Below are 18,801 nucleotides of genomic sequence, written 5' to 3'. Positions count from 1 at the left end.
TAGCCTAAAAAATCTTAGTAAATACCAAAATAGTTCCAAAAAAACTAGCAGAATGTCAATTTTTGAAACTTTAAAACCAAAGATTTTTAGCCTAATTATGAATAATGAAAAGGCAGGAATATTATTCCAGAATAAATCAACTTAAACCTTTAACAACTTTCAATATTTTACTCTCCATAAAAATATATTTTGTTAAAATTATCCAAGTTAAAAATAATCACAAGATAACATCGGGACATTAATAACAGTAAAATAAAATGATACTGCCGGATAGAATTACCTGGAGGTTAATTCGATCCGGCAATTCTATGATTGCGTTGAAGCTAAAAATAAATGGGGATATAATTAAAAAAAAGAAAAAAGGATGTGAGTTATTAGAGATGAGGTACCCAGTAATCCCCAGCCCTAGTCAAAACAATGTAAATACTGGAGCCAAAGCTCAAGTGTTAAAGGGTGAAGGAAATACACCTAATAGTCAATGAAACATTGTAACCCTTGTGTTGTTCAAGGTATGTTTGTATTAAAAGTGAGGTCATCTGGAGCCCACAAGACAGAGCGCTGAACTTTTTATTTTTTCAAGGATTTTTCATCTTCACCTCCGTCTGTGGCAGTCATCATCAAACATTATGGGGTCATCTGGACCCCATAGAGAGCACAAGGGTTAAAACAAAAGCAACATCCACTAATCTTCTTTTCCTTTGTAATCGTGTGCAGTGTCACAGGGATGCTGGAGCCTATCCCAGCTACTGAAGGCAGGACTCACCCTGGAAAGTTCACCAGTCCTTCTCAGGGCCACACACACTCACTTCTAAGAGACAAGAGCCACCAATGATCTTTGCATCAGAAAGGAGAGAACGAACACATGCACTGGGAAAACATGCAAACCCCACAGAGAAAACATTCAAACCAGGACCTTTTTGCTGTGAGGCGACCACAGTGGTAACCACTACACCACTGGCAGCCGAAAAGCAATATTTAATTTTAAAAAATTACTAAAGACCAGGAAATGAAAATATTTAATTAAATGTTTGCTCAACAAAATTCTTTAAAAAAGATCAACATTAGGTCTTTTTTAAACATAATTTGCACACATGCATCTTCATTTGATGCAGACTTGATGACCACCACGAAAACCCTCAGCTTTTGTCAGAGCAACAGATCTGTTAATAAAACGTCACAGACGCGCCCTAAACAATGCAGCGCATAGCTGCCTCTTATCTAGCTATGCTTCCCTAAAAACCATCTCTATCTGAGAAAGCATTTCAAGTTTCCACACAGTTCACTTCCAACAAGTGAGCTCAAAGCCAGGATCTTTCCAGAGACAAACTAAACGATCAAGAGATTATGCAAAAAGTGCTGAAAGAACACCCGAGTCATTTTTTTAAATGGTAGATATATTTCATAACAAAAGTCTAGACAGGTCATTCCATTTTATGGGATAAAAAGGTGGAGAGGGCCTCTCGGTTAGTGAACTAAATTAAATTCTGCTGATCTTACAAATCATAAGTGGCTGGTAGGAAACAATCCAACAACTAACGGAGGACACAAGTTACAGGGCAGCAAGGACAGGAGGGACAGACGAATACACCAACAGTACAATCCAGCCAAAGACCGACTCAACAGGAAAAGCTTTGGTGCAAAAGTATAAACAGACTACAGATTCTTCAAAGTAAAATAATTTTACGATGCAGTTATGGGTCCTTTGTAGTGACATGCATTATTTCAGGCAGGGCAACTATTGTTTAGGAATAGTCAAAGTGGTGTAAAAAGATCTGTTGCTTGCTGTTGGACGTGACGCCACTTGATTGCATTTGGTAAAAACGCCTTCGACAGCATGATCATGTCTGCTGTAAGACAGGATGTGGCTGCGCTGGTTCCTGTTCCTGCTTTCAGCAGAAGCCACGGCTCTGTCAGAACGTCTCACTACTAGCGTGTGTGGGTGAGACTGTTGCCCAGCTACAACACAGGAGGATCTGCAGCCAGAAAAGCCATGGAGAGGACTCCACACTCCAGCAGAAAACAAGACGCTTTTTTCCTCATTCTGAGAACAATGAACATCAAGTGTTAAGCACATTTCCTGAAAGAACCACAAAGACTTGCATTCTACAAAGGGTTTCACTTTCATTGACGATACACAGTGAACTTGTCTTTGCATGCAGATTCCATCCTTTACGTCTGTGATTTACAGGATTAGATCCTGATTTTAGAGATAATGAGTTAGAGTGAAGACACTTCTTAAACCTTAAGATCTACAATTGTTGCTTCTTTATCCCACAAAACAAAACCAACAAATACAATTAAATAAAGCTACAATCTAATCAATTCTGAATAAAAAAAATATGAAAGAAACTCAGTAGTTAAACTACAAAAATAAAAGCATCTACATTTGTTTTGTTGAACTTTCAAAACTAAATCTGACTGATTTCAGATCAGTCTAAAGTCCAGTCAGCCAATCACTTTTCAATTCATCCTTAACAGGAGCATTCTTAATGTGAAACACCTGAGAGAAGAAGACATGTTGGTCTGGTCAAGAACTGAACAAGTTAAAAGGTGAAGATTGACTCACATAATTGGTAATACATGAATCTGTCAGGTGGATTACATATTGGTAATAGAAACAATATTAAGAAACAACTATGAATATTGTTTCCCATGGCAGTCCTGGGCAGCAAGGAGCAGATTGTTTCTGTCATCCGTTTTTCTTACTGCATGTTTGAGTGAAAATGTACTCAAAGTTTTCACATTTTCTCACAATATGGGAGAAGAAAACTTTTGTTCAATCTTCTCAAAATTTAGGAGGGCCCTGGCTGTAGACAAGATGGTGCCTGGCATTACTGGCTGGAACTGGAAATTATCCAATTTACCCTAATCCTAATCCTAACCATAACCCAAAGGTAAATGGTGCATACTTGTGTAGTACTTTTCTACCTTTCTCAAATGTATGTATGAGGTGTGTAATGTAAAGTGTTCAGAATCACAGAAAACTATTATTAAAGCCTAAAAACTGTTAGGTTCATCAGTTAAAATATTGTTTTTTTAACTGTGGAAAGCTCATGGCATTTTCTCACAACTCGCACATGTTTTATTAGAATATTGTGAAATTTAGTTTATGAATCATTGGCTCAAGTTGAACAAGATGATATGACACACACTATGACTATATTAGGAATGTGGGTGTGTTTTTAACCAAAATCCCTCAACCTAAATGTCTTAAAAAGACATTTTTCATGTTGATCTGAAGCCTCTGTTTCCAAAATCTCCTCTGAGGGGTGTGGCTTTTTAAGCTCCGCCCCTGACGGCCCCCGTCTGATTATAATAGATCTGTGTCTCGCTTGTGTAAATCTTCATAAAAACATCCATCAATCTGGGTAATGTCCAGCCGTATGGTTCTGATCCGGATGTCAGCTGGACGAGGAAGTGAAGATCTTCATGGACAGAACTTCACCAAAGACTCTTTGAGCTAATTCTCCAATGTTTATTGACGTTGCTGTGATCAATACATTCAGTCATTGGTTTCTCAGAGTGCTTGATAAAATAATGAAAGCTAACATTTCTCTTATTCTCACAAGTGGTCATTAGAGTAAACTATGGAGAGGAACATCCGGCCCACATGGACACAGAACACTAGCTGCTGGTAAATCAGCACACTGACCCCACAGTCTGCCTTCTGCTTTAAACACAGCTCTCCTCCTGACACTCTCCATCTACACCCGGCTTTATTCTCTCTTTAAGAAAGCAGCCTTTCACTCACATTCCCAAAACTATCCTCTCTGCTAAAGTCAAACACAAATGCACAAAAAAGGAATCAATAAGATCTAAGTGGTAACGTTTGTAGATTTTATTTCATGAATTTCTATCTAAGAAAATTCAAAATATGAAAAGGTGACAGATATTCAGATGGAGGTGTGAAACTGCAGGAAAGCAAAATTATTCCAGTCGTCATGGCAACAGCATGGAGACTGAAAGAGAGTAAAATCCAGTTCTGTACTGAAAATACATTTGGAGAGGTTGATATGGGGCAGATGTGAACATAGTCGTTTTATGGACTCACAGGTGTGGGAATGAAGAACTTGATGTTCAAGGTCTGCTGTAGATTGAGCAGCCAGATACCTGCATCAGTAAATGTGGAGCGTTTCACGTGAATTTCCTCATGTTAAAGTGGGAACAATGGGTTTGCTTCAGGCAGCTGGGAGGAAACGGCACAAACAAACAAACTACCGTGACACAAACAGATGGACTGCAAATGTAAAAAAGAGAGTGAAAGAGAAAATGACTGACAAAGGCGTTTGGCAGCAGAAGAAAAGGCTTTCCTGCTCTTCTTAAGAAGACAACATTCATGAAAACAGCTCGCAGAACCATATTAGTCCTGCTGATTTCTGACATCATTAAGGAATGTCTCTTCTATTCACAGCCATGCCTGATTACATTCTGATTTTGATGCTCGTCTTCTCTGACCACACATTCAGAGTTTTTCCAACACTTTTGTTTTTCAGTTGGTCTGTGGTGAAAACAGATCTGCACTGAGCACAGACTCAGTGCAGATCTGTTTGAACTCGGATTTAAGAATCTCCACAGATGGCGTATTGCCGTGTGGCCTCGACTGTTGGTCCCTCCTTGTCTGTGGTTCTGAATGAGCTGAAACGGGATGGATAGCAGGGCTGGGAATCACTCATGATATGCGATACATCTATGGCTCACAATATCGATGATATCATGATACTGCAATAGTTATTAAAAATCTCCTCCAATAACTCACATTATATAAAAGAACACTTTTTTTGGAAAATATATCCCTATTTACAATTTTCTTTTAAAACAATCATTATGAACAACTTGTGTCTTATTTTTTGCAACAAATAAAAGACACTAGCGCAAATCAGTAATACTGTCTTTGAAAAGCATTGACACCAATTGAATTGGAATCGTCTGCAAAATCCACTCTCACTCTGTGACTTCTATGGAAGAACAAGATAAGTGTTGTGGACATCAGGAACTTATAAGCCTCATGTGTCAAAGTCAAGGCCCAGGGGCCGGATCCGGCCCTCCGGGTAAATTCTATCCGGCCCTCCAGATCATTTTATTTTATTGTTATTAATGACCCGATGTTATCTTGTGCTCATTTCTAACTTGTATAATTTTGATAAAATAGATTTTTATGGAGAGTAAAATATTGAAAGTTGTTAAAGGTTTAAGTTGATTTATTCTGGAATAATGTTCCTGCATTTTTATTATTCATAATTATGTTAAAAAGTTACGGTTTTAAAGTTTTAAAAATTGGCATTCTGCTAGCTTTTGGACTATTTTGGTATTTACTAAGATTTATTAGGATATTTTGTAGTTTAGCTAATATTTCAGCTACATGCTAGCTGTTTTGGCTAACCTAAGTTTTTGTTTTGTTTTTTAGGCTAATTTGGAATTTAGCTAATTTCATCACAGGTAATGCTATATATCTAGTTCATAGTTATGTTAAAAAGTTACAGTTTTAAAAATGTAGTTTTTAAAACTGTGTTTAATAAATGTTTCTCCTGTTCGACCTGAAGTGTGTAATGGAGTTTGGCCCCTTGTGCGATTGAGTTTGACACCCCCGTTATAAGTGGAACAAGGATGCAGGATAAAGTCACATTAGAAGAGGAAAACATAAATGGGATATTTGTCCAAGAATGGGGCTTTAGGCATATATATTCTTTAAAAAGGTCAAACTCTTAATTAAAAACTCAAACAGTAAAAATCCTTACAGTTTCCAGCAGAGACATACAACAAACACAACAGACTCAGACCACATCCCTGAGAGGCCCCAAACTTTCCCTGTTGAGAACTGAGAGATTCAGCCATCTGGACACCGAACACTGTGGGAGTCACCAGATCTGCTGGGTTACATAAGACACACAGAGCCTCCGCTCTCATTATTTACCAGCCAGTCTACTCCACACCATTAGATTATTTACACATAATCTTACAGGATGGAGTCTGTTCACCAACAGCAGCAGAGGCTCAGCTGTTACATCACTTTTCCCTTCTGGGATTTATCATGTATTTTTGAGTTTCAACAGAATAAAAAAAAATAGAAAAAACAACAAGGTCAAAATGAAACCTAAAGCTACTTATCTTATGACTTGACATCTGCTCTGAGCAGGAAACTAAAAATATTTAGCTTTTCTCTTATAAGTGAGTCTAGAACCAGAGAATATTCTTTCAGAACACTTCAAACTTGCAAGACAAAAAAATGGCCATGCCTGCAGACTGACAGGCTGCTTTAGATCCTTGTCAACACTGACTAAAACAAGCCTAAACTTAAGTAAAACGGATGTAAATGAATGGTTCAGGACAGGAAATAGAGCCACTTTTACTGAATGCAAACTGACTCAAATGCATGAAGAACTAAAGACGCTTTTGGTGTTTTTCACATGTTCTTCTTGTAGCATCTTTCTTATGATGGAGGAAAGACATACTTAAAGAAAATTAAGATTAAACCTACATTCTGGCAATTTCTTTATTCAGATCGTTGAGAATCAGGAGCAAAAAATGCAGTTTTGAAAAAGCTTGTAACAATGATGGAGGTGCTATACTCAGCAGGCCACAGTCTCCCTGCTCCACTGCATCCACTTATGGACTGACAGATCCATGAACGTCGTTTGTCTGAGCTGGAATCTGGATCAGAACTGTACAGCTGGATAGCTCTGATATTAATCACCAGTTTTGTTGCTCCGCTAATGTTTGGTTGGTGGTGTGAGGGGCTTTAAGCTAGCAGGAGACAATGTAAACAAAGCGATGATGGGAAAGGAGGCAGGCTTACTCCACTCCACTGGTCCCACCCACAAATCAGAGGCGAATTTCTGATGAACCTAGTGTCTGCTGCTCTGCAGACACTAGGTCTTCGACAAACTACACAAGTTTCATCATCGTGAGAAGACTACTGAGAACACTGAAAATAGATGATCAGAGTGAGACTTTAACGTGTTTCTGTTTAAAACTATCAGACTTTCTCAAGTTTGTGTCCTTAATTTATGTTATTACTGAGGTTTGCAGACAGGTAATCTCTTTACTCGCGTGCTAATGGTTCCACCACAGGATTAAACCAGGATCAGGTCTGGACCTCCACATTTTGTTGGGGGTTTGCTTTACTCTCTTCTGTTGCAAACAAGAAAACCTGGTTTGAAAAGATCTTCATCTTGATCTGGCATTTTGACCCCCAGCCTCCATGTGTTTCCGCCTCCTCTCTGGAGAACCCCCCAATGGGGGTAGAGGAGGGATTCCCCTTCACACCAGCTGCTGTGCTCTCCGAGAGAAAACAGGCCACCAGCTTTCAGTCAGACAGGCGTGGAGAGGAAGACCTTTCGACTAAACGCATCAAGATGTCCCAACAGTCCTGAAAGCAGAGAGATTCCTGAAATATAATTGTGGCCTTCACCAACTTTAAATCAACAAATAACTCTTTCATTAGGCTCTTTCCAGCTGATGGAAAAAGATCCATCTGAATATTTTTGGGCATTAATAAGAAAAGTCTTCAATGATCATCTTCATCACCATGTTATCTCAGAGAGGTAAAATCTCAAGAGAGCAAAACCAACGACCTGCATCCAAAAAGAGGAGGAAATCTTGTGCAATCTGACATCAGGCGTGCACATGTACGCTCAAAACACGGAACAGACGGAAGCGACCGACCGACACGAGCCTGAAACCACACATCTGCACACACCCTGCTATTACACCGATGAACAGCAGAGCGTGGCTCTTCCAGCAGCAGCAACTCCATCAAACACACAGAAACAGCTTATGCTGCTGTAGATCACACAAGTTCACAGAGGAAAAAGTGAAGATAAAATGACAGAGCAAGGTGGATCGATGAAAATGAAGACCGAGAACTTCAGCTTCAAGTGTAACCAGCGGCTAGGAGAAGGAAATGCGAACACTATCACTGTCATGCAGTTCAGCTGCATCACCTAGAAATACAGATGCCATGATGAAGAACACAGAAAAGCTCCTGACCCCACAGGACTCCCTGCAGTCAGTTGGCCATTTTGGCAGCAAAATGAACAGCGCCGCCATGAGCGCCACTGCTGAAACTTTCAAGCCATCGGAGTATTCATCTCACTTTAATTCACATGACATTGAGCTTTATTTAAAAACATTAAGAAGATTAAATATTACAGACCCGTATAATGTTCCCAGCATGCTTTTTAAAGGTATCTCCACTGAAGAAAACGACCCAGGTCTATGCTATCCAGTAGGGCTGGGTTGAAAAAAAAAAAAAAAAAAAAAAAAAAAATCGCTTAATCCATTTGAATCGATTTAAGCTTAATAGATCAATAATCGATTCACAAAAGATAGAAATCACATAAAGCACATAAAGCTAAAGTCTGCTAGCTTGATGCTAACATTTAATGGAATTCCCCATAGGACGGCTAATGCTAACGCTCGGTCGACCTAAACATGCATTGTTGACTAAATGAACATCTTTATTCACTCACATGCATTAATTTTTCAAACTCTTTTAAGGAAATAATGTTTAAAGTAACTATTTGTGGTCTAAAATTTTGTTTTTTGCTTCTTCTTCTGGAATAAGGTGTAATACAATAGTCCGATCACCACCTAGTGGTCAAACTGAAACGTCCTCCAGGAGAAGCAGAACAATGTTTACAATGTTAATGATCTGAACATTTTAGTTAGAACTTCTCCTTTAGAGAATCCATGTAACACTGGATGATATTAACAATCTCATTATTTTACTGATACATTTACAGGATGTGAACTGCATCAGATTAATGTGAATATATTCAAATTAAATCATAAATTTTTATTGTATTTTTAAACAAATGTGTATAAATCTGTAAACTCAAAACTGAATTGAATTGAAGAATCAAAAGAATTGAAAAAAATCAGAATCAGTCCAGGAAGCTAACATTAGCATGGCTAGCAGCAGGGTCGAGTGTTGTTTGTTAACATTAGCTTAGCTAACACATCTGGTTGTCATTTTTATATTTCTCTTCTCTGGAGAAGGAAGATAGTTGAGGTAGATCACTGCACAGTGGAGCAGAGCTGAACGGGGAAGGAGGAGGCACTCCTCTCTCCATCAACTGACTCAGAAACGGACGAAAAAAAAAGATATGTTAAAGAAGATAATGGGAAGAATATGTATCATCCTCAGCAAATATTAAATAATTAATGAATTCATATTATTTTAAATGACGGGGAAGCGCACGCTCCTGATTTTGAGGTACAGAGAGACTCTCCTCATGTCGCTGCGGCTGCTGTACAGTCATAAACTCTTGATGTTGAGCAATAATCCAGTTTTCTTTAATAAATATTTCAAAAAGTATGATCAGTGTTTTTGATGAGTATGGATGGACTGGTAACAGACATTCTATTGGCGCGGGGGTATTAGTGGATTCCTCTGGTCTCTAACCCCCGCAGATAAGGGGGAATATTCTACTTTTATTTTTTCTGCACCTATTTGTACTATCTGGAGCCCAACAATCATCAACCATGGTTAGCCTTGCCGTCAGCTGATTCAACCGTCAGCCCGATTGCTGCCAAAAAGGCGGTGCCTTGAGGGGGTCGACCCTGTGTGACGTCATCTCCCGGAGTTCTATAGAGGAACAATGTGGAATAATCCAATCATGCTTTGTGGAGGTTAAGTGTGGGCAGTGATCTTTAATAAAAACATTTTTTACAAGGTGACTCTGGACCTGAGATGAAATCACCAGGAAACCAAAAAGAAAGGAATAGGATCCGTCTGCATCTGAGGGAAGCTTCACTTTATGACCGTTTGACTAAAGCAGTCAACCTCTACTGATCAGTGAAGTCCTTTGTCCTCTGAATGTTCAGTTCACACCAAATCAAATATAACTTAGATCCATGGGGCCGGCAGACGTGGAATGAAAGGAACGGCGGGATGACGGCGAGAGCTCAGCTGAGACTGCTCAACTTTTGTTTGACTCTAGCATAAAATCTGGGACGTCAATGAAAACAGCATCATCCTGAGGAAAAAAACGATGTTAGAATTCAATGATCCAACCGTCTATGTCACATGAGTCAAAGTCAAGGCCATGTGACCTTTGACCCTATGTACCCTTTAGTTATAAAAATTATATTAAACTGTTACTTCATCTTGAGGGGCGGGGCATCTGTCAAAATGATTTTGATGGATGGTATAGGGTCAAAGGTCATCTGTCAAAATGAGTTTGATGGATGGTATAGGGTCAAAGGTCATCTGTCAAAATGAGTTTGATGGATGGTATAGGGTCAAAGGTCATCTGTCAAAATTAATTTGATAGGAAGTATATTCCTCATCTTTCTCTCATTTGATTTAATCTTGTTTTAATCCCAGAAACTAATGAAGGACAGAAGCTGCATGATTCATCAGAAGTAATAAACTATCATCTTAATTGTCTTTAGTTTTAGTTCGTTTAAAGCTAATGATGGTTAAGACGTGTACTTTACATCCACTTTACGCTTGACCTGATTAGTCGACTAATTGGAAAAAGGAATCAGTGATTAGTCGACTAATAAAATAATCGTTGGGGCAGCCCTCCCTAGGGACACTTATCAGTTGATCATTTGCTGGACAGCCTTTACCAACCATGTGTGCAATGAGGAAACTCAAACAGCTGTTTGGACCTGAAGCTGACCTTTTTTTGATGGTCCACTGGTCACATGCAAGATGGCGTCAGAAACAATCTCTACCTGGAGCAGATTTCATAACTTTAGTGTAAGCGAAGATTTCCTAAACTTTAGGAAACCGTTTCAAAAGGATATTTTAAAAACCTTTCAGAACTATCAGCTTTTAAGCTTCTAAATGTGAATAAACTGTAACTGTCTACCAGTTTAGTGTGAAGATGAGCTTCAAATGGACAGAGAACATTCATTGTTTTATTTCTTTCAAGTCAATATTAATAAGTGTTCACATTTGTATAATTACACCTGTTTAAGTCAGGAGAAAAAGATAGAGAAATTTAGTTTTTTTTCTCTGTGAATCAGCTGATCAAAGCCAGTGAAATGGGTTAAAAAGGAGAGAAGAAACTGAAAACATGGTGGATAGCTTAAAACATGGGGTTCTGGTCAAGGACTTCCAGCCAATGATTTCGGGGGCACATGATGTTTTTTTTGAGGCCAGCTCCAGCAGGGGGAGGGACTTCTGGCTATTAATTTTCAGATGCCATATTTTTCTCTGTTGCCAGATTCTTTTGCTTTTTTCTGACGCTTGTCATCAAGCAGCAATCCTGAGAGCAAAGACATGTTTAGAATTCTTCATTTGTTCAGTTTTAGTTTGGCATCAACTCAAATGCAGAACTAAGCCTGAAAGTTATCTGAGGCCAACACACCTTAGAAAACAGATCAGCCACATTAGCCCTTCAAAGTCAACAGAGGGCCGGTAATAAAAGGAGCTGGCCCGGGGGGGGCAGGCTGCTTACCTTCATCAAACACCACTGTCAACCACAGGCCTGCCCTGTGGGCTGCAAGGTGCACACACCCTCCACAGCTCAGCTTTGTTCTCCTGCAGTCTGAGCTGCAGGAAACTCTGGGGAGGAGACATTTTCTTCTAGTGAACCTCTGACCTTCCCCAGAGGATGTAGGGAGGGCTGGTGCTGAGATTAAACACGGCTGTGATACACTGCCCCCCCAGCCAAACTTCTGTTGTTGGACCAGAAAAGACTTTCCCAAAAATGATCTTTATGTTCTCCTCCCAGGAGAGCCAAGGAAAGAGGGCAGACTGCTGAAAGAGGGGTGGGGGGTGTCCAGGAACTCAACTTAAGGTTTATATTTGATCCATCAAAGAATCGTGAAAAAACAAGCGATGCTTCTGCTGTCCTCCTGCACCATAACAATAAGCCAAAGTTCTCAGTGAGTCATGGTATATACGGAAAGCTTCCTTTCAGGAGAGTTCAACACTTCTTCAGCTGAGCAGCTGTGCCTTGTCCCGTCCAGCATATGAACACAGATTTCAGCTGAGTAACTCTTCTACTTTCACAATCGTAGTTGGGAGAAACATCCTCCAGGTAACAAAAAAAACTGCTAGCATCAATCACAGACAGAACTGCCCTCAGAAGAGACTTTTTCTGTTAGACTACAAACTGACGCCGGCCCCACATCAGTCAAGAAAAAAGTTATGTGGCCCTCACAAGAAAAGGTTTGGGGACCCCTGGTTTAAACGTATCTAGCATTCCGGGAGAGGGGTGTTAAAACATGACCAATATTTGTGCAAAAGTTAGCAGGCAGGTGGTTTGAAAGAATTTCTGCTTCTGAAAAGTACATTGAATGCTCCAGCAAAGCCAGGAGGTCCGGCACCCCACACCAGAGCCCACGGCAGGCAATGCAGGCACACAAGAACCCCCCTAATAGACAAAGGCCCCGGAACACAAACCCCAGACCCCCAGAATGAGATGGAGGAATGGTCCCCAGGCTGAGGACCAGCAGGAACAGAGAGCGAGCAGAGCAGGAGCCCCAGGCAGGGACCTGCTTCATCCCAAGAGGCTCCAGGTCCAGATCCAATGCCTCAACCACACGAGACCCACGCCGCTGCCCAGATGAGAGCCACGCCATCGCCCGGGAATCTCACCCCAGATTTGTCCATAACTGTTGTTTTGTAACAAAGGATTTATGCATTAAGATCTGTGTGTGTAATTAGTTTCAAGCTTTTGTCATTTTAATTTGTGCATGTGTAAATGTTATTTTGTATTTTTTAATCTTGTCATTTTTATATTTATGCATGTCTGAGTGAGTCTATTTTCTCTCCATGCTTCTTCTCGGTGGTTGCAGTTCACCCAGCTCAGATGTTGTGGACTCCCTCCCCACGGGGAAGAAGAGCTGTAAGGTCAGGGGCGCCTTCTCCTCATTATTAATCACCGCTAAGATCAGCAGCATGTGGTTAGAGCTCATGAAAGGAGAAAAACAATGCTTTTTCAAATACTCTACTTATCCCTCTGAACTCTCTTCAACAGGCAAAAACTCCTCTTTGTCCAACTGAACAAGTAAACAAGTTCAGACCATAAGGCATACTATCAATTGTTGGGAAAATTTAAGGATTTTAACAAAACCTTATGATCAGAAAAATCCAGGAAATGCAGCCAAAGCATCAAAAACAAGATTTCATAATGATACCCGTCTTATTGATAACATATCTGGTGGCAGTGAAGCAGTTCCATTCTTGACTCAATGTTATTTCAGTTTCTGAAAACTTTGTTAAATCCAAACACTAACACCTACACAAGTGTCAGGCAAACTTTAGCAGTAAAGACAAAAAGCTTAAGGAGATACTGAAGGAAAATTCAAAGATGTTTTCATCATATGGAGTGAGGAGTTGCTCTGTAATCAGCAGTCATCTGTAGTTCAACCTGCTGCTGAAATTCCAAAGTGTCCTCCAGAGAAAAGCTGCTTCAGCACAGAGCCTCTCTGAGGCTTTCCCAGTGGGATTTGAACCCCCGACCACAGGCACTACAGGAGGAGACAAACAGCCAAGGGTACACTTTGATTCCAGTCAATGAAAGTTAAAAGGATGACAAATGAAGGCTTAGGAATGTAGCGTTTATGGACCGGTGCTGCTGTTGATGAGAAGGGAACAGCTAGGAGAATAACAGGCCAGACGGATGACATTTTAGGGACTTTTCTGATCTTTTTATCCAACAGAAAATACAAAACTTGTAAAAGATATTGGGGCAAAAGCCACATCATTGTGTCATCAATAGTGCTGCCACAAACCATTATTTTAAAGTTGACTAATCATCGATTGTTTTTTCAGATTTGTCGACTAATCGAGTCATGTGTAAAGTGGATGTAAAACACATCATTAGCTTTAAAGTAACTAAAAATAAAGACGATGAAGATAATGCTTTATTAAATTAGAAAGTAGTTGCTGAAGCTTTTTGCTGAAAATGGCTACGCTATTGACTTTAATTGCTGCAGGGATTTAATGAAAATGGAAAAGCTGTTTGCAAAATGTTACATTTGCTAAAAGACTGGAAATGTTGTTAAAGAACTATGAGAGCGTTGAAGTCGACCTAAATTTCTTAACATTTTGTAGTAAAATTGCTTAAAAATTCCTAATTCATGCCATTACATTAGCCAAAAAAGCTAGCTCGTTGCTTAGATACTAGCTAAACTCCAAAATAGCATAAAATGTATTAGTAAACTAAATTAGTCAAAAATATTAGCTTGTTGCTAAAATAGAAGCTAAACTAAATTTGGCTTTAAAAACACCAGTAGATAAGAAATTAGCCAAAAACGCTAGCATGTTGCTAAAATATTAGGTATACCCTAAATTTTTTGAAAATTACTATAATAAATTAAAACATAGCCCGTGAATATATGTAACCCTTCCGCTCTCCTTGGTCATCTGGACCCCACAAGACAGTGTGCTGAACTTTTTTTATCCTAGTCATCAATAAAAATGTGTCTACACAGTTTTAAATACAGTTCATGTGATATACAAAGAACTTCTGGACAAAACAAAGGAGGGGATAAGGAAAAACGATCATCTTTCCCGTGTTAGCCTAAACACTGTAAGGTTTTTCTGATCAAACTCTGTCCTTTCTGAAGAGCAGAATGAACATGTGGTGACGTCAGCTCTTGAGCCTCTCAGCTGCAGCCCTGTCGTCACCTGACAGGTGAGTCACCTGAGAGCGCTGGCGGTGTAGGACAGACAGCAGAGCTCATGTCTGTGGGAATAACTGGCAGGTGAATCCCAGACTCCCTTATTACTGGGAGACTACAGCAGACCACAAAGACGTCTGTATGCACTGACTCATGGATTGAACAGTTCAGGTGAAGCCTGATCCTCCCAGCAGAGCGCCATCGGACGCTGGATGAACACCGCATGAATCACACACAGGTGTCTGCTTCAGTCACAGTCCTTTGGGTCGTTTCTGATGAAGACGATGCCGACACTTCAATACTGGAGCCTTTAATAGGAATAAGACTTTCTCCTGACCTGAATTTGCTCGACAGGAACTAAGGTCTAAACTCAGAGGAACTTGTAAACAGATCTCTAACATGGTCAGGTTTGTGTCTGATTGAGCTTAAACAGGATTAACACAAGCTGGTTAGGTTAGGCCGACTATAAAAAGCTGGACTGGCTCTGATTTGATTAGTGTAATGTGTTGAAGTGTTTCAAATGTGTATTTTAAACTAGTTTAAAAGATTTGAGGATACTTTTGAAAGTTCTGACCATCAGATTTTATGTTAATTGTAAAATGATGAATTTCATCATTAAATCCAAGTTACTTTTTATTTGTGAGGGAGACTTCAGCCAACAATCAGAGATCTTATGGTATCAGGAGGACGCGCCTCAAACAGTTTTCTTCAAACAACACATCAAGTCTGACTCATGTCAGGAAAAGAGGTTCAGATATATTCACTCAAAATGCTTTGTAAAAAATAAATAAATACAACAAATAAAAGAGTTTAGCCCATCTGCTCAGTGTACAAAAATGTGACTAAAGGGTCCATACCACGAAAAACAAACTTTTGATCTTTTAAGTGCATTATACTGTTCAATCCTCTCTATAAAGATTCCCAAATCGGTATTTTGATCTGTTCACACATTTCTGAGTAATTCTCTAATAACCTGCTCTCTCACTACCAGCCCCTCCCATACCCACGAAAACGAGCGGCTTCTCACATGCTGACATCACAAGTTGAGAACCACCCCTCCAGGAAGAGTCTGCTCCGCCCCCAGGCTAACACAAACACTTCCTCCGCAAAGCTAACTGTGATCAGCTAGCTTTGAGAGCCCCCACCCCCGGCTCGTGCACAGTCATGCAGACACCACTGTTTGTGTTGTGAGCCGGGATAGCAATGGTGAGGAATCTGCACGGCATGTTTGGATGAATCCTGAACGTATCCGAGAATGGAGCAAGCGGACGAGGATATTAGGAAGACAGCTGCAGAAAGGGAGGAGACTACTTGGTGGTGGAAAACTTTCATGGTTTGACCATGGATTATGGAGCACAGACAGGAGGGTATGTCTCCAGGAAAATGATCCGCATTAAAGCGAAAAAGATTTTGAAGCTTCAAAGAGAAAAATGTCCACTTCCAGTGCTAATCAGAGCAATATTCTCATCATTTCAATAATAAATAATAAATCAATAATAAATCCTGAAATGTTTATCTGCTGTTGTCTGCATTTTTTATGGAATTTCACAGCAAAATGAACCCATTAACCATCATCATTCTGTCTGTGCCAAATTTGTGGGATGAACGCCCAGGCTCTACAGTACAGTACATCAATATTTTGAAAAATCTGATGTTTTTTTATGGGTGACACGCTGACGAGGCCGGCTCTAGGTCAAAGAGCGAAAGGTGGAGCCTCAGAGATCGATTTGTTTTACTTTTAGATTTGAAAAGAGTTCGCAAGAATAACTAATATTTCATAAATAATGTGTTTTTTAGTGTTCCAGAAGTAAAATATGATCATAAACATGATAAAGTTTACTCTGAAAGACTAAAGAAAAGCACAGTATGGCCCCTGTAAAGATCCACTGCAGTGAAAATGGTGTTTTGGGGCTTTTTAACGATGATGAAAGACATAGATAAAGAAAATTAAGATTAAAATTGCATTTCTGAGAGAGAGTACAAACAAAAGGAAAATGAGAAGTGGGGACAGGTTTACCCCAAACCAAGAGTCCCGTCCATAACTCAGATGGGAATTTCTAATGATGTCCTGCTGCTCTGCAGAAACTATGTCCTAGAAAACCACACAGCTTGTTGGATTTGGGTAAAAACAGTCATAATTAAAAGACCACTGAACGCTTTGGCAATAGATCAAAAGATGATCTGAGTTGGACTCAAACATTTAGTGAAGCACACGTTCCTGTAGTGATCTTCAGCACATTGACACTGCTATCCGTCTCCTCAACAGCTAAGATAATGTAATGCTAAGTCACAAGGTCAATGATAGCAGTGTGTTTTCAAGTTTAAACAGCAGCTGAGTAAAGACCAGTTTGACACACACCACCCCTGGAGCCAGGATCTTCAGGCTTTGAAGCAGGAAGACCCCCGACACGAACACAGGATGTACTTACAGACACGGATTCAGTTCTCAGGGGAGGATGTGTTTGACATACAAGTATAATATCAATATAAATAGCAGTTTTCTCTGATGGCATTTAACATTAAAGGTTCATTTGATATCAAATTCAGGAAAAGTGCAATGTGGACCATGAAGACAAAAGTTATTGTTGATTATGTTGATTTTTTTCCTTTGATTGAATTACAAAAATAGCTTTTATTTTCTTTTAAGGAAAGTGACAATGTTATGGTTTTCATTTATTTACATCCTAACTTTCTAAACAAACTAGATCTTTTACCTCATGATCACTTGGTCTTCTTTAACTTCACAACTCAAATAATAATCACATCACTTTGAAGAGATAATATATTAAGACTTTTATGTAAAGTAAAACATATTATTACAGCTTTGATGAGTAAAAATTCTACTGCATTAAAAGCCGACATAGAACAAATGTGTATGTATGAAAGAGTTTCAAAGTCCTACTCTGATTAATCTTTAATTTTAATTATGATTCTGCCATTTTTAGTCCCAATCTAAAAAACAATGTTTCTAGAACATAGTTTCTGTAGAGCAGCAGTTCATTAGAAATGTACCTCTGAGTTGTGGCTGCATTTGTTACACTCTCTACGGCTAGCTTAAAGCTCCTCACAAGCCCAACCTGACATTATTGGTGTAACAAAAATGTTGATCAATATCAGATCTATCCAGCCGAACAGTTTAGATCCAGATTCCAGCTCAGACCAGGAAAACAAAGACGTTCATGGATCTATGTGTCTGTACGTGGATACATCAGACTGGAGCAGAGCAGTGGCTCACCAAGCATATGTTCTGTTTCTGCTACAAGATTTTTCAAACAACTTTTTTGTCTGCTCCTGATTCACTATGATTTGAATAGAGAAATACTAAAAAAAAAAAAACATTTGAATCTCAATTCTATTTACATGCACAGCCTCTATCATAAGGAAAATGCTAAAGAACATGTTAAAACACCTTTTCATGACAATTAATTGATTACAATTAATGTCAACAATCCACTCACAGCTACAAATACTGTCTATAGCAGGGGTGTTAAATTCAGCCGCACAAGAGGCCAAAATTCAAAAACACACCTGAGGTTGTGTGCCGAACAGGATGAACATTTATTGAAAACTCTAAAACTACATTTTTAGAACTTAAAAACTAACTTCTTAACATAATCATGAATAATAAAAAGGTATTATTCCAGATTAAATCAGCTAAATAACTTTCAATATTTTACTCTCCATAAAAATATATTTTGTCAAAATTATACAAGTTAGAAATAAGCGCAAGATAACATTAATAACAATAAAATAAAATGATCTGGAGGGCCGGATCCGGCCCCCGGGCCTTGGCTTTGACACATGTGAGACTGATCCACAGGCTTCTGTGATTTCACTCCCACATTTCTTGTTCTCTCCATCTTCTTCCGCATTATTCTCCATCATGACTGCACTCAGCCTGCAACGTGGGTCTCCACGGAGACACGCCCAGAGGGGGACGCCCCGCCCCCAAACCGGACCCCAGCAGCAAAGATGAGCTTGAAGAAACTGCTTTGCAGCTGGAGGCCACAGACAGACACAAACAGCTCCACAGTTTCATGAAAAAGAGTCCAAATGACAGACAGACGCAGCGCGGAACTCCGACGCTCCCGTCCAGCAGGAAGAGGAACTGAGATCTGCTGCTCCTCCGTGGAAAGTTACTTCACCGGAGCTCAGCTGATCCTTGATGAACGATCCAAACACTAACGTCATGGAAACACGACGGCGCTTCAACTT

The 18,801-nt window shown here is 39.6% G+C and overlaps 1 protein-coding gene across 2 annotated transcripts in view; it reads right to left on the bottom strand.

The window, feature by feature from the left end:
* The window catches only part of lrch4 (leucine-rich repeats and calponin homology (CH) domain containing 4), a 51,485-nt gene that overhangs the window by 31,954 nt on the left and 730 nt on the right, over positions 1 to 18,801 (bottom strand). The gene's annotated exons all lie outside the window — the stretch shown is intronic.

The sequence above is a fragment of the Oryzias melastigma genome, linkage group LG18 (assembly GCF_002922805.2).
Source record: "Oryzias melastigma strain HK-1 linkage group LG18, ASM292280v2, whole genome shotgun sequence".
Classification (NCBI taxonomy): domain Eukaryota; kingdom Metazoa; phylum Chordata; class Actinopteri; order Beloniformes; family Adrianichthyidae; genus Oryzias; species Oryzias melastigma.
Note: the sequence above shows the minus strand (reverse complement) of the source record. Positions and strands in the feature narration are given on the sequence as shown.